We start from the raw sequence: 18730 nt of genomic DNA, 5'->3' as shown, positions 1-18730 counted from the left end.
TATGAGCAGAACGGAAACATTTCCTGAATTAGAGTAACTTGAAAGGCAAGAGAAAAACTAACTTTCCTTCAGCTTTGTCAAGTCAAAACTATTGAAAAGGAACTGGGTCTAGGCTTTAGATATAATATCATACTTGAATATTGTTTGGCATAATGTCAAGATGTGAGAAAAAATTTTCCATACAATGAAGCAATGTAAAATTTGATTTAAATATACGTGGCTTAAATTACTTAAATACTTAAATAAAATAACTGGAAGATTTCATTTTATCACTTTTCTTTTTGCATAGCTAATTCTTGTTTGCTTGCTGTAACATTAATACATATTCTTCACAGCTAAGAGAGAGATTCAGAATTTCAGTTGTGGCTGTATAACTGGCCATTAAATGCCAGTAACAAGACCAGGCTTATCATTTACTAGAAATCTTTATTTCCATTTTCTCATTTGATATTCAAGGAAACCCTAGGTGTTATGTTTCCCATCTGCAATTTTTCTACAAAAGCTGGATCTCAGATAATCTAACTGAACTAATCAATGTTGCTTCTCTCCTTCAGTCTTAATTTTTTTAATTAGATTTTTTTTTTTACTTTATATTTTGTTGCCTTTCTTATATGTAATGACTAGTTAAACTTGACTCTTCTAGATTAACTGTAAAACAGCATAAAACAGATAAGGATATTTTTGTTCTTTACTCAAATTATAAAGAAGCACATTTATGAAATCACTGAGACATAAACTGTCTTCAATTCAGTTTTGTCTGAAATTATTTCAGATAGGCTGTCAGCTGTAAAATAAATACATATTTAAATGGTTTTATTTAGCTATAAAAGCAAACTTATGAACTGTTGAAACAACTCTTTCTCCACATGCTCATTTACCTACCTGGGGTTTCTATATAAATGTCTTCAAGTTCTCACCCCAAAATTCTGGGTCTCTAGGCTTTCATAATAGCTGAAAGTTTGTAGCTACCATGTATTTCATGCTTACAATGTGCCAGGGATCATGATTAGCACTTTAAGAACAGTGTTTCCATCAACTCTTATATCAACACAATGAAATGCATTATTTTCCCGATCTCACAAATATTGAAGTGTGGCTTTAGAGAGATTAAACAGCATGTCAAGCATCTAGTAAATGGACAGGACTTGAATCTAAATCTGATTGACCCCAAAGTCAGGCATTTAACCATTATTCTTTATTTTCTTCCTATAAGGGTTAGTAGAGCTATAAAAACCACAATCTCTACATTGCCCTCCAATATTTTTCTAGACAATGAAGACAAAGTCTTATTTCCTTTCAGGACAATTCATAATAAGTCAACGGTAGCATCCAGAAGCTGTAGCTCCCTAGAGCTACCTTCAAGGGTTGTACTCCCACTCATACCCATGGCTAATTAATCTAAGCAGGACTTAAAAGTTCCCAGGTTAACTTGATGGACAGCTTGTGTTACTCCCTTCAGTACCACAATCACTGAACAGCTCCTGAGCAATGAACACAGGGTACTATAGAGTATTAGCTATGGCAATTGTACAGCTCTTTCAGTGACACCTATTTTGAAGAATTTTCTCAATACCAAAGTCCTACTTCATCACTTTCCCAATTACTTATAGAATGCATGAGGGTAGAGTGGAAATGTCAGAGTACATTCCATATGATTGTATAGACATGTATAAGAGAAAGCATCAGTCCTTTATTTCAGTACGTGCATTTAAAAATAGAGGTGGGATGGATAAGCTTGCACACCAGTGATCCAGCCAAAAGAAACTGTAAAAACTATATAAAATACAAAAATTACAAAAAAAAAAAAAGCTTACAGACATCAGAGAGCTGATAAAACAGTGAGAACTAGAGAGGCCAAGATCCCAAATAGGAGAGAACTGTGGAAAGGTTAGTTGCTTTTTCTCTGGGGACGCTGCAAAGCAAGAGGATGAGACTCTTAGCTTTGCTCGGAGAGGTCAGTCTGAGTGAGCTGGACAGATGACATTGGAGACTTAAGAGACAAGATCTTTGTGAGAAAAGAGGGACTTAGAAGAGAGCATGACACACAGTTGGTTTTTCCTTCAAGACATTTACCAAACTCTGATCTTGTGCAAGGAGGATGCTAAAGGACTAGGCAGAAAGTCTCTGAAAGGCAGAGCAGAGGTTTGGGAGCTTCATTATGCTGAGAAGACTGTTATAATTCAGAACCTGCTAGGTGTGGCCCAGGAGAATACAGAGTTATGCAGGGATAAGCCACAAGGGTTGAACAAACCAGAAATGGATAACAGAGGAAAGGTAGAACCTTTTCTGGAAGAATATAATTATCATCTGGATCCTCTAATTTTTTTATACTTCACATCCTACACTCATGCAAAAATGACTAGAATATCAAAAGACAGGGCCCTATCACTGAAAACCAACAGAAAACACATTATCTAAAACTAGATAATAAGTTGCATGAGGGGAGGGAGATATTTTGGCGTATTTGTTCACCATTGAATCTCCAGTACCTAGCATTCTTTCTGTATATAAGTGATCAATAAGCATTTGTTTAATCTATGAATGAAGTGACACAAGTTATTTATATTCATTCCCATGTGACATGAGCAGATCTATGTACATAAAACCCTAGAAACAGAAATAAAATGAGATTGAATTACTAAGAATTTTGCCACAGAGGAAGGCAAAAACAATATTTTAAATTGCTTTGTGTGTTTGCTTTATTTCTCCAAATACATTTATATCCTCTTGACTGCAGTATATCAAAAAAAAAAAAAAAAAAATCAAACTCGCTGCTGTCAAGTCGATTCTGACTCATAGCAACCCTACAGGACAGAGTAGAGCTGCCCCATAGAGTTTTCAAGGAAACGCTCGTGAATTTGAACTGTCAATCTTTTGGTTAGTAGGGGAGCTCTTAACTAACGTGTCACCAGAAAAAGAAAGCCAAACCTGTTGCCATCAAGCAACAAGGAGCTTCTGGTGGATTCGCACTACCGACCTTTTGGTTAGCAGTCATAGCTCTTAACCACTATGCCACCAGGATTTCCACTGTGCCACCACGGCCCCATAAAATATCTGTTGCCATTGAGTCCATTCCAACTTATAGCAATCCTATAGGACAGAGTAGAACTGCCCCTAAAGTTTCCAAGGAGCACCTGGTAGATTCCAACTGCCAACATTTTGGTTAGCAGCCATAGCTCTTAACCACTATGCCACCAGGGTTTCCCCAGGGCCCCATAGCTGCCCTTTATTCAATCTATAATATATAGCAGTGTGAAATTAAAAAACAAAACAAAACAAAAAACTCCCTCCTCCCCCATGGCTGTGGCATACTAGATGTCATGATAACAATGTAAGCAGCAGAACTCTTAACCACTACACCACCAAGTGAAGAGTGGTGTATAAAGGTTAGTAGATACTCTTATTGTTGCTACTTTGAACCAATAGGAGAAAAAATTACAAATATGCAAAACACTCATAAAAACTTTCAGTTACTAGTTCATTTATTTATATTTCCATTAACATTTCAATTTTCCTGCTCATGTTGTAAATGACAAAGTATGCGTATATTTATATCAGTAATTTTAACCAATTTAAATATCACACTGGACCCTATAAAAAGTGAAACGGTGAGGCTTCGTACCCAAAAGTTTTGAGGAGTGATTCAGAATTAAATTTTATTTGCCAGGAGGCACAATTAAAGTTTTAGTTTAGTTTATTTCAACTATTCATAGATCATTTGTTTATTTGATTTGAATTTTAGCTGGTTATTTCCACTATGCATAGTTTTACCAGTCTTCCAGGTAAATATTGACCATTGAACATAGTCTCTCTGCTTTTAAAGATACTAAATGAATATATTTTTTTCAGGCTATAACTTCAGTTTTTATTTTTTCTTGATACTTCAAGCTTAACCATCAAATCCATAACAAATGTGTGGAAAATCCAATATACAAGAGTTGGGAAAGGTTCATACTTAGCATAACAGCCTGAAAACATGAGCTATCAAGACGATCATAGCTAGTGAAATCTATGTGCTAAATGACCATAACCTAAACAGACTCTAACATGGGCTATGCAGTCAATAAAATTATAATATAATGACTCGACTAACAGATGAGAGTCTTGATCACTAACAGCAAAAGTTCCAGTTCACTTGAGTCTACTGCGCATACGTAAGTGGAAGCAGTCAAAAACAGATAATTTAGGCGTTGAGCCTTTCCAGAAGTTGAAACAGGAGGCAGTAAACATAGATCACCAAACCAATATGGATTCACGCTTCAGTGAAAATCCATCTGCGGCCAGCTGGATTCGTGGTGTCACAGCTGTCTCTCCCAGCCTGCATGGGCAAAATAAACAAGATTGGGGGCTTTACACACAAGTAAAGCATGAATAAGGAGTTGACTCACACAAGCACCAGCATCCATGAAACCGAAGCAAAAAATCTAAATATTCCCAAGATATTGAGGTGAAAAACTGTCACTACAAAATGCCAGGGATTAAACTTAGATTAATTTTATTAACCCTTTCCCGGACTGTGCCTATAATTAAATAATTAACTGCTTATAATCTATTTACTTAGTCAATAATCCAAATCCAAACAGCCATATTTTACTATTTTGCTAAAAATTCCTTTTTTTTTTTTTTTTTTGCTATGAACAACATTGATGGTGCTGAATACAGATATAAGGATCTTCCAGGCAGACCTAGGGTATGAAGCTATGGGGAAAAATTCACTGGAATGTAAAGAATGCTGCAGACAATTGTCGTAAGTAGGCTGGGATGATTAAAATTGGATCCAGACTTAGCAATGCTCATTGATAAGATACCAACTAAAACTCCCCAGCTAAGACTGTAGATGGAGTTAAATTCATCGGGGTGGAGAACACATTTCATTCACCTATGCAGGTGAAACTATGTTATAATAGGAATAAATATTTGAATTAATTAAGTAGTCAATTCATTAATATAAGAAGATTACTTATATCATCTGACACCAGCGCAAAACTAGGAAGAAGATCAAAGAATAAAAGATAAAAACAAGGATTTCCAATATAAGATAAACTAAAAGAAAGCATCAGAGATAAAACGTGGACCACGCATTTATGATACTCTAACCCATTTAGAATGGAGTACCACTGTATCATTTTTATTTCCTCTTCTAGGATAAAAAGCTAGATGTCAGAATATAATCAAATCAAAATAAAGAACGTATCCTTGGCTTTCTGCAATCATGTGTTGTACACTTACTTTGAAAATAAGTGAGTTGACTAATTATGAAAAAAAAGTATTGTAGAATTTCTTCACGGTCTCTTTTTTACCGAATCCTCTTGTTTGTAAAGGAATCTTTTTAATGAGACTAGATACCAATACATAATTTAGTGCACCAGTTTGCTAGCATAAACAATACACGAGCTATATAGTAAAATACATTTATTTTATCCGTGTAAAGAAAGAAAAATTTATTTCATGACCCTTCAAATGGTCATTGCCCAATTACATTTGTTATTTGTCCTTTCAAATCAAACTTTAGAAATTTAGAAGGCTAAAAAGAAATATAACCTCAAAATTCATTCTAAAGTTACAGAATTGTTGTGGATGTACCTCAAGTTCCTTCCTTGGTTCAATTTTTTTCTCTCACATTTATGAACAGTTCAGGAATACGCAATGTAATTGGATGCTCAAAATGGGTTTGTCTCTACTACTAATGGGGCCCTGGTGGCACAGTGGTAAAGAGCTTGGCCATTAACCAAAAGATCAGCAGTTCGAATCTACCAGCCACTCCTTGGGAACCCTATGAGGCAGTTCTACTCTGTCCTATAGGCTCGCCATGAGTCGGAATCAACTCAACAGCAAGGAGTTTGAGTTTCTTTCTGGTTACTACTAATGAATAAAACAAACAGAACCAAGACACCTCGTGTTTCTTTAACTGAAAAAATAATAGATAGGAAAAAGCTTTAAAATTCTGAGCTTATTGTTAAGAGAACACCAATAAACCCTCAAAGGAACTATAGAGTCAAATTACCTAAAAGTAATTTCACAGTAACTTAATCACATTTTAATATTAAATAACATCCATTGTGTTTATAACTATTTGGATAAAATGTATACAATAAACTCCCACCAATTTGTATTATTGTGGAAGTGAATTGCAGGCTGAGCCAGAAAGACAATTAATTTACCCTACGTAATGGTGCTTCTTTCTAATTAAAAAGGCGTAAAATAATCTATAGATCTGGTAAGAGTCTGCTGCAGTTCAAAGTAGGACAAAAAGCAAGTCTGATTTTAATGGGTTTAGAGTTGGTATTTACTGGACAGCAACTGGTTTGTCTGTTTTTTCTTCTTAGTATTTCAATAAAGTGTTCATGGCTGTTAAAAGGTCAAAAAGATAAGAAATAATGAGATGAAAACACTAGTACATAAATAGAATATTTAACTTTTGCCAGAAACTATGGTTAAGTGCTACAGCTGCTAACCAAAAGGTCAGCAGTTTGAATCCACCAGGCGCTCATTGGAAACTCTATTGGGGCAGTTCTACTCTGTCCTAAAGGGTCGCTATGAGTCGGAATCGGCTCAACGGCAGTGGGTTTGGTTTACTTGGTTATGTTTTGTTAACTGTGTATAACAAAATTTAAAAACCTCAAAAATGAGACTGCCTTTCTAGACCCACAAAATTTTCAAATCCAAAGCACTTGTGAAAATTATTCTTTATTTTTCTTGAGATAAATTCTCTTCTGTCCTCTCCCTTCTCCCACTTCTACTTTTCCTCCCCCTCCTTTTCCATATTCTTTTGTATATGAGTTCAACCATCTCTTATCTTCTTCCTCATGATTACTCAATACTGTTTCCCCATCCTCTAAATTTAATTTTTTTTTGTGTGTGATTATCATATATTCAGACACTCTAAATCTCCCCTTAGAAAGATTGCAGCGTTAGTCATTTATACATCAGTGTTACCATGTTACTTTTGTCAAGGGACACCCTGAATTCTAAACCCTCTCTCAAATTGTTGATGAAATTTTAGGCTCCAGTGATATGGGAAAGAGGGAAGAGGGCTATTTTTTTCAATCAACCCTGAGATATGCAATTTACATTAGATGAGCATCTACCTTATTTCAAATTCATTTTATTCATTAAACAAATATTTACTGATCTCTCACTATATCCTAGACCGTGGGCCAGGTATTTGTAAATTCATAAGTTTCCAGGGAAAAGAAATAACACTGCAGAGATAGTGGTGACTCCTGGATTATCACCCAGCACCTCTTGCCACAAAGAGTGGTAGAGGAACAACGTGAAGATTTCCGAAGTGTGGTCTTGCCTATGTGTTGGGAGTAGTGACGTACAGACATATCCTGGCAAGAACAAGGACAGTGTAAAGGAATAATAAAAGGCGAAGCTGAAAATTAATGATGTACTGAAGGGCACTGAGTGCCTGCAAAGTAATTTAGTTCTTATTTCAAAGTCTATTGGTAATTAACATTTGGAATTTAGATTGTCTGAGTTTCTTCCATAAGGCACTGCATTTTTAGACATCTTTCAGCTTTTTAACTGACCATGTTTCTAGTTATCTCTTAAAGGAAAAGTGATGGAATAGTTGCATGAAAGGCTACATTTTTATACCCACAATGTCTGATAAGATAGAGGTTAATTAAAGTACCCTGTTAAGAACCCATAAAAATTTATATTTATTTATTTCAAGGGGTGAAGCAGAAAGTCACCTTGAAGTAGGTGTTCCTTCAGTTCCATGAAGAATCACTTGGGTAATTTTCCAGAAGCTTCCTGGTTAAGGTAAGAAAGTTACTGGGGAAGGGAGATGTGGAAATGTGTAATAAACTCCTTTGATTCTAGCAAAGTTCTCTGTTGCTAGTGAGTCAGTCCCAACTCATGGTAACAACATTTACAACAGAACAAAACACTGGCCAAGCCTGTGCCATCCCATGATCACTGCTATGTTTGAGTCCATTGTTGCAGCCATTGTGTCAACCCATCTCATTAAGGGTTTCCCTTGCCTTCGTTGGCCCTCCACTTTAGCACACATGATGCCCTTCTCCAGCAATCTGTCTATCTGATAACACGTCCAAAATAAGTGAGTCAAAGTCTCAAAAGATAACAAAGTTCTCTAAGAACTCCTTGGAGCTGGTAATCAAGGAGGAAGTGGATCTATCTGCTCCTCAAGATGGGAAGTACAAAAGACTTGTTGAGAAGGACCTGGTTAAGGCCCAGAGGTACAGAAGGATGACGAGGCCTCTCCAAACAAAAACTGTGAGGAAAGTGGGTGTTCAAGTGGTTGACTTGGACTTCCCAGTAAGGGTCATGGGCCTGGGTGAGAAAGCTGTTTTTAGTACCTGGCATGATTGATGGAAGCGCCTCTGAACCCATTTGAGGGTGAGAGGCATCATCATGGACTATGCAGGGACTGGGCCTGCCGGGGCACAAATGTTGTGCAGACAGAAGCCCATGCAACTATGCAGGACAAAGCTACAACAGCGATACCATGCGGCAGTAAGACACACGGGAAGTAGAAGAATAATCAGATGGCACAGCTTTCTCTATAGCTGGTATTTGAAAAAAGACTGGTCCCAGTGACCCCACTTTGGATTGGGTAAGATGCCAAATTCTAGGATCAACTCTGTGAGTAAAATCTCAAAAGCAAGCGTGCACTCCTTGCTAATGAGTGCAGACGAGGCCTCAAGACACTAGTTAAAATAGGAGGGTTAAAATAAATCAGTCCAAATTTGTACTCTGAATTTGTGAAGCATTCATGCCACTAACATGGGATTCCAGAGATTTCTGCATCATCAGCTAAAGTCAGATTGGTATACATAAAATCTCCTACAAATACTGAGAGCACGGGACATTGGTAATAGTTAAAGGTCTGTTTGCTTAAGGATTTCTCATCAGGCATCTGAGGTATAAGGAGCCTGGGAGCACACACAGTCTGGAAAAAAACATCCATGTAAGAGGCCCCCCAGTCATCTGCAACTTAACTTAAGGCAGTTGCCTGTCCCTGAAGGAGAGGGTCAGCTATTTACCCATCCTTTCCTATATGTCAGGAACTGCTAGGTGCTAGGAATACAAAGATGAATAAGACATGGTCATTACCATCCAGCAGATGAAAAAAGACTTGCAAACAAATCAGCACAGCCCTCTGTGAAAACTGCTATAAGGAAGAGGAGAGGAAGAGAGAGAGGCAAGGCACCGAATTTTCCTGGTGTGCAGGGAGGGGATGGGGAGAAGAGAAGGCTCCACAGAGGGGGGCAAACATGTTTGAAGTAGAAGGACACAGATGTACAAAGGCAAAGAGGACTGAAGGCAGTGGGGCATGTTAGAGGGAACAGCAAGGGCAGCTCAAGGCCACAGCTGGATGCACAGTGGAAGTGAAGCTGGAAGGGAAGGCAGAAGCTTTGCAGGGCCTTAACGAGCTGTACTTCATGAAACATTCATGGGAACATAGAACAACCCCCCACTTCCTTACCCCAACTTCCACCTGGATATTATCTTCATATCTTTAAAATGCTTTCCATTTACGAAGCCAGGCTACCAATTTGCATTTAAAGACACATTTGTTTTACCTTCAAAAATACAACCCCCATCAACATCTGATACAACACTAAAAAAATCCCTATGACCCAAATTTTAGAATTCAACACAGAAATCTTGTAACATGGCCTATACTTGCCCTAACAGACACACACACACACACACACACACACACACACACAATGGTACTTCACCAAATACAGATGAAGCTTCTCATCAAGGACTATAACTAAAGAGTCAACATGGATTTGGTCAGACCTTAATATTTTATAATTCACACTGTGGAATTTCACATTTCTGAAATTTTAATACAGTTTCCATGAATATAATACCTGTGCCTTAATCTGTAATGAATTTCTTGTTTTTTTCAAAACAAGACTATTTAAGCTTTCTTTTTCTTCTGGCCCCTTTCTGCAGTTCTTACTTACACTGGAATTATTTTTGCTGTCAAGGATCAGCTTCCTGTTGCTATGTTAACAGCTGCAAGTTAGCAAACAAATTATTCACATCTGTGTCCAACCTAAAAAGCATTCCTTTGAAACTCAAGGGTATTCATTTTTAACTCCTCTTGCACACAAGGACTCAAGTTTAGGTTGGGTATTTTTACTAAATGATCTATTATTTTTTCATTAAAAATAGACTGTCCCTTTAATAGAACCATATACTGCACTAAAACACTGTACTAAGCAGGCACCAGCCTGTGACAAACACTGCAGAATATTTAATAACATGAAACCACTGGCAGCCAGGACCATGAAAATCAGAAATCATTTCTGGAATCCTAATAGTTTTAGGGCATTACATGAACATGGGTAGAAGTATCCAACATGGTGCCTGACACTGTAGGTGTTGAGTGAATATGTGTTAAATGTGAAGAGAAAAAAAACTATCTTCTGGAGAATCACAACGTTAGTTAGATGGGTGAGGAGAACCTGGGAAATTGATATTAAATCAAACTACATATTTCCTATAGTTGTACGTGTTTATGCTCAGTTTATTGCTAGAAAAACAAACAAAACCCATTGCTGTCAAGCTGATTCTGACTCAAAAAACTTAAAGTATATATTATTTTAGATTCACTGATACTCAAATACATATGTATACTCGCTGCCATCGAGTCAATTCTGACTCAGCCACCCTACAGGAACTGCCCCCATAGGGTTTCCAACAAGTGGCTGGTGGATTCGAACTGCCAACCTTTTGGGTAGCAGCCACAGCTTGCTGTAGTTCTTAATCACTGTGTCATATATGTGTGTGTGTGTGTGTGTGTGTGTGTGTGTGTACTTTTAGGCATCTTCATCAAGTCCTTAACTAAAGTAGCCCATTACTTGTGAACAGGTGGCTTTCAGGGCTTGAAAAGGGGATGGGGAAACACTGCCAGACATCTTATCCATGGTTGCCGTGTATGCGTCCCAACAACCAGCACCAGGAGGGGGTTCTAAGCAATCAGAGTCTGAACTGGGGTCTCAAATCTAAAGGTTAGCAGGTATCTGAGGCCCTGTTAGAGCTGCTCAGGCTCAGTCTATTGAAAAATTCAGATTACCAAATCCACAGTTAATTACAAAAAAATGCAGACACTAGGGTATAAAATCAGACAGTGTCCACAGGCAGAGACAAAGGAAGCTTGCAGCAATTCCTGAGCTGAAAAGCACGCCCTGTGGTTACACACATGGTTAGCTTTTTATCCAGCTCCTGGATTTGTGAGCAAGGGCATACCGGAAGTGATTAACATGGGCAGTAGAACAGACCTAAGGGATGCCTCCAGGTACATATCTATGTCTGAACCTGGTAAACTTTAGCTGACTATGATAGTCAAGATATGGGTGCACAACACAGGCAAAACCAGGTGGGCAGCACATTTGACTTAACATTGTTTTGATAAGGTTTTCTAGTGGACTTAGTTTGGCTAACAATCCACATGCAAATCTGCAACACTCAAAAAGGAGAACGAAAGACAGCAAATAGGAAACCGATAATGTCTACTAACCTGAAGTATTTTTTATACTTATAATTGGTTCATCCTTTTTTCTCTGTCCTTTTCTCTTTACAGGGAGCCCTGGTGGTAAAGTGATCTACTGCTAACCAAAAGGTCAGCGGTTGGAAACCACCAGTGGCTCCGTGGAAGAAAGATATGGCAGTCTGCTTCTGTAGGGATTTACAGCCTTGGAAACCCTACGGGGTCGCTATGAGTTGGAATTGACTCAATGGCAGTGATGTTTGGTTTTCTCTTCACAATATGCCTTTGCTTGCTCTGGGTGCACAACTGTCTGCCTTCACGGGCACAGTAGCTGTTCCAGGTCCCGTCTCCTATCGTCTGGTCTGAGTTTTCTCTCTCTTTTCAAATCCTCCAGTCCCTATTCAGCTGATTCCACCTGACTCTTCCTCTCCCTGCCAAGATAGCTACTTCCTTAAAGACCCTATCTGGTTTTTCATCCGTCACTTCCCCCAAGACAATTCCCAGACTCCTCACTACCTTCACCACTACCTAAAGATGAACATGCCCAGCCCACACTTCAGTCCTGATACACATTTGCTGTCCAGTCAACTCCAGCTCATAGCAACCCCATATGTGTCAGAGTAGAATAGCAGTCCATAGGATTTTCAATGGCTGTGACCTTTTGGAAGTAGATCACCAGGCCTTTCCTCCGAGACACCTCTGGATGGATTTGAACTGCCATCCTTTTGGTTAGTAGCCAAACACTTAACTATTTGCACCAGCTAGGGACTCCAAGACACTCCGTAGCCATCCTCAATCCTGATTATATATTAGATTCACCTGGAGAATTTTTAAGACTCCATTGCCTGGGCACCTTCCCAGGAGATTCTGATTTAGTTGAGCTGGCGTGGAGATGGGCAGCAGTATTTTTTAAGCCTCTTGGTGATGCTAACGCATCCAGATTTGAGAACCACTGCTGTAGCTAAAGCTTGTACACACGGTCTTCAAGAATCTGGAAAGCAATTTTGAGCACAAGTCACCACACTCAGCCACAAAGGGTTTCAGAAATCACTACAAAGGGCCATCAAAAGGCACAACACACTATCAGAATCACGAACTAGAACATCATTCTAAAGTCGCAAAATGACACAGGTAAGTACATTTGGACAGATCAGGAATGATCAAAACTGGGGCTCGTGAAAAGGAAACATTTAAGATCTGACTTCCAACAAAGAGCCCTCGAGTACTCATTAGACTAGGTGTTCACCAGATTAACAGTCACCCTGATTCAGAAAAATCTTGAACATCCTGCCATCGAGGAGAAAACTGGAGTCTGTTCAGGATGCTCAGCTTTTAACTAGCCAAATTTCCTCTGAAAGCTCATGAAAAAATGATGGGACTATCAAAGAACAAGCTACCTCAGAATCACTGATTTACAAGAACACAGCATATGATGACATAATTATATCTTTGGTGATTAACAAAACCAGAATTGATTTAAAGGCCTTCTGGTAGCAGTGAGCTTCAATCATAAGTTGATGTACCCAGCAACCCACAGCACACTTTACATTCAAAGGGGAGCATAAGAAGAAAATACTACCTCACCAAAACTGCTCTTGCTCATTTCGGAGTCATTTTTCCAGAAAAAAACAACTGAGAAGCACAAACTGTAAGTAAAGAGGAGCTGAAATGCAGTTTATATTATTTAATATTATTTAGAAATTTGGGGAGATTATCTTTGCTAATGGCTGCATTATATTCTGAAATGATGACAGAGAATTGGAAAGTAAAATGCGACAACTGCAGTGACTTTTAAAACCATAGCTAGAGACAAGCTTGTTTATGACCAAACAAAAGTGTGTAATAAATTTTGTCCGACAGGTGTTATACAAGTAAGTTGCAATATGTCTAAAGAAGTGAAAAAATACTTCTACTTTGAAGGTGAAAGCTGAAGGAAAAAGGCAGTGTGCACTAATTTTAATAAAATCAGGGATTATGTAATGCTTGAAGAGCTCAGTAAAAGGAAAAAAAAAATTTTTTTTTTCTTTCACCTATTCCAAAAATGGGGGCATTGATGTTTCAGTGGTAGAATTCTTGCCTTTCATGCAAGATATCTGGGTTCAACTCCTGACCGATGCACCCCATGCACAACTACCACCGGTTCGTCAGTGGAGGCTTGTGTGTTGCTATGATGCTAAACAGGTTTCAGCAGAGCTTCCAGACTGAGATGGACTAGGAAGAAAGGTCTGGAAATCTATTTCTGAAAATCAGTCAACGAAAATCCTATGGATCACAACAGTCCAATCCTCAGCTGATCATGCGGATGGCGCAGGACCAGGCAGCATTTTGTTCTGTTGTGCATGGGGTCACTATGCATCTGGGCTGACTTGACTGCAGCTAACAGCAACAGTTACTAAAAAAGTTTGTTGAGTGACAAAATAACATGGTATATCATCTTTCTGCTTCTGTCTCATACAAACAGTAATCTCCAGCCATTCTCAGGCTTCCTTGCTTTCTTATGTCTCTGATGTCTTGTTCCCTAGCCTCGGATACATTTCTCCATATTGTTCAGCAGGCAACTATTGCCTATGCTTTGAAAAACAGCTCCAATCTCACTTCCTCTTGCTTCTTTTCTTCCTTCTTCTTCTAAGGCAGAGTTAGGTTCTCCCTCTTCTGCATCAGTTTTTTTTTTTTTTCCCTGCCTAATGTAGGCACCTAATAAACTTCTGTTGGATAAATATATTAATGGCAGTCTCTTAAAAATAAATTTGACTCATTACTCATTCTTTTTAGAAGTTTTTAATCATAGAGGTAAGAAAAGTTCATTATTAAAATATGAAAAGCATTAAATATTAGAAGAAAAGTGTTATCTGATATTTCACCACTCAGAACTGATATAATTCTCATTCCAATATATTTTCTGTAAATAATTTTTAAATAAAGAAATTAAGATATATACAAGGATAAACTGTCATAAGATTAGAGAGATGATAGATAATTAGACACGTAGATGATTACCTACATAAATGAATTCTAAAAACACCTACAAACAAGAGAATTGATAATCCATACACCCAAATATATCTATAACACAAAGATGTGGTAAGGAGTTTTACTGATAAAATCTCTTGACTCTAAAGAGCAGGAGGTACTTGAAACGGAATCAAATAGTATCATTCTGACCTATAAAAAAAATAGCATGGTAAAAAGAACACTAATGGCTGACCAAAAAGATAAAATACAGACAATTTGCATGCCTCCCATAGATGATATTAAAATGATGCTCTAAATTAGTTTATTCCAGATTTCTCTTGTGTCTCTCTCCTTCACTAGCCAAAAACAAAACATATCCTCATTTCAGCTCAAAACTCCTGATGAATTCAGAATCAAGACATTGCAAACTGTTCACCACTAGCCAGCACATTTACAAACCATTGTAGAGGAACTATGCCAAGGTCATGTCCAGGAGTCCCAGACAATACTGGTAGAATTGGGGGCAAGACCAATCATGTTGCAACTGATTCAACCACTATGTGCTATGAATAGTGAAAACCATGAGGGATAAAGAGCTAAAGGCAAAAGAGGACAATTTCAATGCCATGCACAAAATGCCACAATAAAGAAAAAATAGTGTACTATGGGCCGGGGAAGACTTTCATGTGGAAATGTCATCAGAGTTGAAATTTAAAGGATGAGTTAAAGCTAGCCAAGGCAAGAGGGGTGGCGGAATTTCAGGTAGAAGAAACAATATACACAAAAGTGAGGCAAGAGACACCATGATGCATTCAAGGAGCTCAAAGTATACTGAAGTTGAAACCAAAATTAAGGGGTTAATTGATGGAGAGGATGAAGAGTGATGAGGGACAAAGCTGGAAACGCAGGTAAGGACCAGTTTCTGAAGGGCCTTGTGCACCAATGGAAAGACTTTAAATTTAATCCTGAATGAAAAGGGGAGCTTTCAGATAATGCTCAGCTTGGTTGTCAGGTGATACAGTTTGTGTTTTATTAAGACTAAGCTGACAGGAACAGGGAGAACTGACTGATGGGGCTACAGTGAGATGAAATCAGGCCAGTTAGGAGGTATTCAGTGGATCTGGTGAAAGACAGGACTTAACTAAGAAAATAGGAGCAGGGATGAGGAGATGGGGACACAGTTGAAAGCTGTTGAGGGATAAGAACCAATAGAACTTCATCACTTATAGGATGAGGCTGATAAGAAATAAGAATGGAGTTAAGAGTAACTCCTATATTTCTGCTTCAGCAACTGAGTGGATGGTGGTCATCAAATTAGGAAACATAGGAAGAGGTGCAGATTTAAAGAGGAGATACAGTCAGTTTGGGAAAAGTTGAGTTTTATATACCTGTGGAGTATCAGAAGTGAGTCAAGTAAGTAGCTGAATATACTAGTCTGTACCTCCAGGGGTGAGCTGGAGAGAGAGATGCAAGAACACTCAGACTAGAGGTGGAACTTGCAGCTATAGAAGTGGGTCAAGTTCCACATGAAGAAGAGAGGGACCGGAGGTCAGAATGCCATGAAAACCAACCTCAAAGGAATTGGAAGAGGAAAAGGAATCCACACTGGTTAACGCCAGAGACTGGAGGGGGCGGGGGGGAGAAAACAGGAGAGTATTGTAATGGAATATAATGGAGAAAGGAAATTCAAGAAAGAAGAAATGACTGACAATATGAAATGCTAAGCAAAGTGAAAAAACTGAAGTACATTCTGTTAAATTTAACATTTAGATCACTGTTGATCTCAGCAGTGGTTAAGAAGAGGCAAATATTAGAGTTCAGTAACTGGGGTCATATATAGGAGGAAGAAAAATGGTGACAATGAATGTAGGCATCTATTTTGATTCCAGAAACTTGGGTGTTAAGGCAGAGAAAGATACACCAATAATTAGTGACACGAGTTTAAAAAATGAGAGACATGATCGTGTTTCTAAGTGGAAAGAACTAAACTTGAATGCACTTTATCTTGTAATTCTTACTGTCTTTATACATGACTCACTTTCTATATTTAGCACTAAGTTGCTTGAGTGCAAACAGTACCCCTAGCATACTGCACACAGTAGCTGTCCAATAAATGTTATTTAATGAATGAGTTGAATGAATGGGTCAATCAACTGGAAATCAATCTTTGAAGAATATGATGAATTAAGTCAGAATTAATTATAAAAACTGCCTAGTGTCACTGAATAAAACTGAAGTGGGAACATATACATTTGAGTTTTAGTTCAAATGATGCCAAATAAGGAGTTTCATGACTTTGTAAAACTCTTATTAACATTTGGGCCTTTATCTGTAAATAAGAATGTCACAATCAGGAACGACCAAAAAGAAAAAAGTTTTAATGGATCTCCAACTCTAAAAGATTGGTTGTAGCTGCATGGCACAGAATTCAGAGAGAATTCTGAGGCTCTGTATTTACTCAAGAGTCCCTGGGTGATACAAATGGTTAATAAGCTCGGTTGTAATTGAAAGGTTGGAGGTTCAAGTTCACCCAGAGAGATCTCTGAGAAAAGCCTTGGTGATCTACTTCTAAAAAAATCAACCATTAAAAATTATCTGGAGAGTGGGTCCAAGATGGCTGAATAGCCAGACATTTCCTGCAATCCCTCTTACAACAAAGACCCGAAAAACAAGTGAAATGACTATATTTATGATAAGCTAAGCTAGGAGCCCTGAACATCAAAGGCAAAGTTAGAAAACGGACTCAGTGGCAGCAGGAAGGAGAGACGGTTCAGAAGCGGAGAGGAGTTACTGGACTTGATTTGCTGGGATCCCTCAGGCACCATTCTCAGGAGTGGCTGCAGTGGGCTAGTGATAGCGTTCGGCCGCAGTTTCCTCAGGGAGAAGAAGCCAGCTGCACAGCCTAATCACAACTCTGAAACCAGAGAAGAACGGTGCTCTTGGCAAAAGCTAAGTACTTGCATATATTTTACCACGCCCCCAGCCCCCAAGCCAGCTTCGGTGGCTGTTGATTTCCCTGGGCCTGAGATAGGCCTTGTTGAGCACCTGGGGCCATCCTCATGGCCTTGGAGTAGGAATAAATTCACATTTGTGGGAAAAGATAATTTGCCAGCTCCACTAACCGGGGGGAGCTCAGGATGGAAGCAGCTTCTGTTCAGGCATAAACAGTCCATGGACTTTGAATACCTTTCCCCCCTGCATGGACCTGTGTGGGCCTATTTCAGGAGAATAGGCCCTTGTCAGCAAACTGCAACTGTTTCAGCTATACAGTGAAGAGGGGGCTGTTTGATATTTGACACCACTTTTTGCCTATTAAATAGGGTCCTCACCTATGCACATGATGGGCATAAGGACTGGTGGCTCCACTCAGGTCTGCCAATCACCTGTGACAGGGCTCCAAGGATAACTGGTACCTCCCAGTCCTTACAACCAAAAGCACTGGGGGGCCATGGACCATCTGCAGAACCCATCCACCTGTATGCTCTAGGGAACAGGGATGTGCTTTCCTCACAGACATTTGGGGATGGTTCTCAGACCCCTACCTTGTTCAGAGTGTGATCCCCTGCTGCAACCAGATACTAGTACCTACACCAATCACCCCTGCCCCTCTAAGACTGTAGGACAGAGCCTGTATCACACACTTGATGATCAGCTACCTGGACACCTGAGCTGAATTCATACAAGAAAAGTGAATGGACTCCTAGACTGATATACCTAATAACAGCTCTAGCCATCTGGTGACAGGACATCAGAGCTTCAAAGGCAAAAATAATCAAACTAGCTCACTTGAACAACCCATTTGGGCATATGAAAACAAAACAAAGCAAGAAGATAGGAGACAGTAAGCAAACAAAAATAAACTAATACAATAACTTATAGATGGCTCAGAGACAACAATCAAAATCAAGTCACATAAACAGACTGATCGCCTCAACAAGCTCTCAAAACAAAGAACCAACAGATCTTCTGGATGAAGGTGCCTTCCTGGAATTACTGGATGCAGAATTCAAAATATTAATATACAGAGCTCTTCCAGGCATCAGGTTTGAAATTAGAAAGGAGATTAGGCAATAAGCAGGACTAGCCAAAGAACACACAGATAAAGTAGTGGACGAAATCAAAAAGGTTCCTCAAGAACCTAAAGAAAAATTTAACAAGCTGCAAGAGTCCATAGAGAGACAACAATCAGAAATTCAGAAGATTAATAATAAAATTACAGAATTAGACAACTCAGTAGAAAGTCAGAGGAGCAGAATTGAGCAAGTGGAAGGCAAAATTCATGAGCTTGAAGATAAAGCG

The 18730-nt window shown here is 38.8% G+C and overlaps 1 protein-coding gene across 9 annotated transcripts in view; it reads right to left on the bottom strand.

Annotated features, from left to right (window-relative positions):
• Positions 1-18730, bottom strand: part of TMEM117 (transmembrane protein 117) — a 568932-nt gene that overhangs the window by 281442 nt on the left and 268760 nt on the right. The gene's annotated exons all lie outside the window — the stretch shown is intronic.

This window comes from Elephas maximus, chromosome 4 (assembly GCF_024166365.1).
Source record: "Elephas maximus indicus isolate mEleMax1 chromosome 4, mEleMax1 primary haplotype, whole genome shotgun sequence".
Lineage (NCBI taxonomy): Eukaryota > Metazoa > Chordata > Mammalia > Proboscidea > Elephantidae > Elephas > Elephas maximus.
The sequence above is the reverse complement of the archived record's forward strand: the minus strand, read 5'-3'. Positions and strand labels throughout refer to the sequence as shown.